This window comes from Rhea americana, unplaced genomic scaffold, assembly GCF_003343005.1.
Source record: "Rhea americana isolate MKP2758 unplaced genomic scaffold, rheAme1 scaffold_555, whole genome shotgun sequence".
Taxonomy (NCBI): domain Eukaryota; kingdom Metazoa; phylum Chordata; class Aves; order Rheiformes; family Rheidae; genus Rhea; species Rhea americana.
The window spans coordinates 126,193-130,125 of record NW_028186707.1 but is presented as its reverse complement, the minus strand read 5'-3'; positions in this window follow the sequence as shown (position 1 = coordinate 130,125).

Sequence of the window (3,933 nt, the reverse complement as noted above, 5' to 3'; positions counted from 1 at the left end):
GGCGACGCGGTGGCGGGCAGCCAGGGCGGGAGGCAGCTGCCGGCCGGCACCCGCGCCCTGCTCCTTCCCGYGCGTGGTGGGGGGCACCGGCGCCCTGGGGCCAGCTCCTCACCCACACCTCTGGCACCCGGGCCGGGCTGGCACTGGCGTGATGAGCACGTGCGGTCTCAGCCCGAGCAGAACGCAAGCAAAGCGAAACGGGACAGGAGAGACAAGCAGCTACCCCAGCACCGGTGGGAAACCAAAGACGCCAGAACCGYGCGGCCAGCAGCTGACGCCAGCTCAGCTCACGCACCAGGCCAGCGTGGGAAATCCCGGCAGCGACCCCGCGGGGCTCTCTCCCTTCCTCCTCTGCCTCCTCCTCTCTTCCCCAGCCTGGCCTCAGCCCCGTCCCCGATCCTGCCTAATGCAACCCGCAGCGCCCCAGCCTCTTCCTCATCCCCACCCCAATATGTAACCCACGGTGTCTCAGCACCATCCTTGTCCCCATCCCAATGCAACCCATGGTATCCCAGCACCGTCCCCATCCTCATCCCAATGCAACCTGCAGTGTCCCAGCAACGTCCCCGTCCCCATCCCAACGCAACCGCTGTGTCCCAGCCCTATACCCATTCCCTGTGCAACCCGCGGTGCCCCAGCACCGTCCCCATCCTAATGCAACCCCCTGCGTCCCAGCCCCATTCCCGTCCCAGTGCAGCCCGCGGTGCCCCAGCCCCGGCCCCAGCCCCACGCAACCCCCAGCCCCGCGGCGGGCTCCCCGTGATAGCCCCCCCCCCCCGGGGCTGCCCGAGCCCGGGGGCGGCGCGGGGGTCTCGGACTCACCTGCCCGCCGCGGCGGGGCGCTCGGGCCGGGCCGGGCCGAGTCGGGCGCAGGCGGCGGGGCGGCGCGGCACGGAGCGGCGCGGCACGGAGCGGCGCGGCCCCGGCGCTCCCGCCCCCTTTAAGCGGGGCGGCCCGGAGCGCGGTGCCGCCGGGGGGGCGAGCGCCGCCCCGCCGCGGTGCCGCAGGGAGGGCGGGGGCAGGCGCGGGGCTGGGGGGGGGGGGGGTCTCGCCGCGTCCCGTCCCCGCAGCCCGCAAAGCGCCGCATTCGGCGCTGCTGCCCCACCGCGGCGCAGGTCCTGCCCCCTGCGCCCCGCAGCTCTGGGGCGCAGCACCTAACGCGGGCGCCCCACCGGCCCCACGCTGCGCCCCGCTCCCACATGGGCCCCCGGCACCGCCGCGGCCCCGCGGCCAGGTCTGGGCGCACGGAGCCCCCAGGGCCGGCCCCACGGCCCCTCTCCCACATCGCCCCGCCGCAGGCCACCAGCCCGCCAGGAGGGAGCGCCAGGAGCCACTGGTGCCACCGGGTGCCGTGCCCAGGAGCCGGGCTAGCGGGGCCCRGCAGCCCCTCGCCGTGCCTGCGGCCGTGCCCGGGGGGGAGCAGACCCCCGGGAAGACTTTCCACGGGGCTTGCGGCAGCCACTGCAGCACAGAGCTGAGGAGGCCCCGGTTAGCCACGAGGCAGCTTCCCTTTCGACACCTCTCTGTTCCCGGGGATGGCGAGCAGCTCCCGGGCCGGGAGCCGGCCACGCGCACCCACCAAACCCGCGTGGAGGTGTCCCCGAGGACCTCTGCCCGGCCGGAGGGATCCCAGCCCCGCCGTCCTGTGCCACCAGCCTGCCGCCAGCCTCGACCCCGGAGCACGCGGGCTGCTTCCTGGCGGCACTGCGGCAGCCCAGCTCCCCGCGCTCCCACCACGCTGCAGGCCACTGCCGCGGCTTCTCGCCTGCCACCAACGACCTGCGCCCCGGTGCAGCGCGGGGACACGCCAGCGCCGGCGGCGGGGCTCCCTGCAACCCCGCTGCGGACACCATGTCCTGGCTGTGCGGGAAGGCGAGGCGCGGAGGAGCCGGGCCGGCCCCAAAGACAGAGCAATGCGCGGGAAAACCGCCTGCGCCGGGACTGCAGCTCTCGAGGAGGCTCGACGGAGGGGACCCGCCGCAGCTGGCCCGGCACCCAGCGCCTCTGGGGGCAGCGGGGACCCCACGGCACCCGGGGAGCACCTCTGCGGCATGCTGCAGCCAGCGCACTGCCCTAGGGTGCTCCCCTGCCTCTCGGGGGGCCCCCGGGGCAAGMCCCATCCCAGGAGGCTGCGCCCCGCTCCGGGCGGGCGCCCGGTGGGCCGTGCGCCCCTGCATACCTGCACCCGCGCAGCGCCGTGCAGCACCGCCAGCCCGGGGGCTCCCCTGCGACTCCCAGCGGGGCGGCGGGCCCGTCCGGGGGCATCTTCCCGCAGGCAGCGAGGGGGCCGAGCCCGGGGCTGCCGGGGGCCCGGGGCCACCTCAGGGCCACCTGCTGCCCAGCAAAGATGCTCCAGGGCTGGCTGCAGGCAACTTTCCCAGGCACACGCTGTTCCCGAGCAGGGGAGGGGCGGCTGAGCCCCCGCTCCTCTTAAAGGCGCCGCGAGCAGCGCATCCCCTCCTCGTCGTTAGCCCTCCCTTCGTTAGGCCCCAGCCCCGGTCCCCGAACCTGGCCTGCCGGCTCCGGAGCTCGCGTGGCCGTGGGTTTCTCCGTGCCTGGCCCAGCTCCGCGGGTCCGGCCCCAGATGCGGTGTCCCCCGGTCAGGACCCTCCCCGAGCCCTCCTCCCGCCTGAGCTCGCTTAATGAAGGCAGGGCGGCCTGTCCCAATTAGACAAGGGGCTTCGTTAAAGAGGGAGCGGAGGGGGCTGCCAAGGGCTCGGCGGCTGGCCCRGGGCCCGGAGCTGGCCGAGCAGTGGGGCCACGGACGGCCGGGGTCTCCCCTCGCCAACGGGGGCAGAGCCGGCGGCGCGGGGTCCGCAGGTGAAAGCGCCAGGCAGGAGGCAGCGCGCGGAGCCGTGCCCGGCTCTGCCTCGGCCCCGGGCAACGCGGCCGTCCCTGCACGGCACGGCACGGCACGGCACGGCACGGCTCCCCACAGGAACTAGTGGGGGGAGACCCCGAAGCCAGGGTGCCCGTGGCGAGGCTCGGGGTGCCCCCGCGTTCCGGCACGACGAAGGAATCCGCGGCCCCGGGAGCGCACCAGGTGCGCGTGACTCACGGGGCCGCCCCGCGCYGCGGCACGCCGGGCCGCGCCGGGGAGCAACTCGAGCACCCCGCGCCCTAGCCCCGCAGCCTCCCCCTTCTCCCTGCTCCCCGCCTCCCTCCGCGCTGCTTCCCTGTGCAGCCGCAGCCCGGGCCGCGCTCGCCTCCGGCAACGTCCTGGAGAGCCGGCGGCCCCATCCYGAGTCTCGCGGGCTCGCGTCCAGGTCCCTGTTGTGCAATCCCCAAGCCAGGCCTGGGATTCCCCTGCTCCCGTCCAGGTCTGCGCCCAGGGGAGCGCTTTGACTCATCCCCGGCGCTGCTGGGGCCAAGAGCCGCCCCGCGCCCTGCACCCCAGCGGGCCCCGAGCGCTGCCGCCGGGCAGCACGCGGGAAGGCGAGGAAGTCCACGGGAGCAGCGCCGCAGCCGGGCTCTGCTCCCGGCCGAGCGGCGGCGGGGAGAGGCCGGGGACGGCGGTCCTGCCAGCGGCCGCGCGGATGCCCGCGCAGGGGAGCAGAGGGCGAGTCGTGCCGCCTGGCGAACGCAGGTGCGGCCGCGCTGGTGCCGTGGGGAGCTCCCGGCTGGGAACGGAAAGCAGAAGGGGCTGCAGCCCCCACGCAGCCACGAGCTGGCTAGTTCTCAGCCAGCTCCAGCCAAATCCAGGCACCCGTGGCAGCCCCAYGGCCCGGACGGCGAAAGAGGGGCTCTGGCCTCGGCGGAGGCGCGGGAGCAGGGGGCTCGGGGCCGGCAGGCGAGGGGGGTCCCCGGGAGGGAGCTGGCGCTGCGAGCCGGGGAAGCGCGGGGAGGAGGAGCCGGCCGGAGCGGGAAGCTCGCCCGCCGCGGGGGCTGGTCGGGACACGCTCCAGGAATGTCTCCCAGCACCAGCCACCGCCG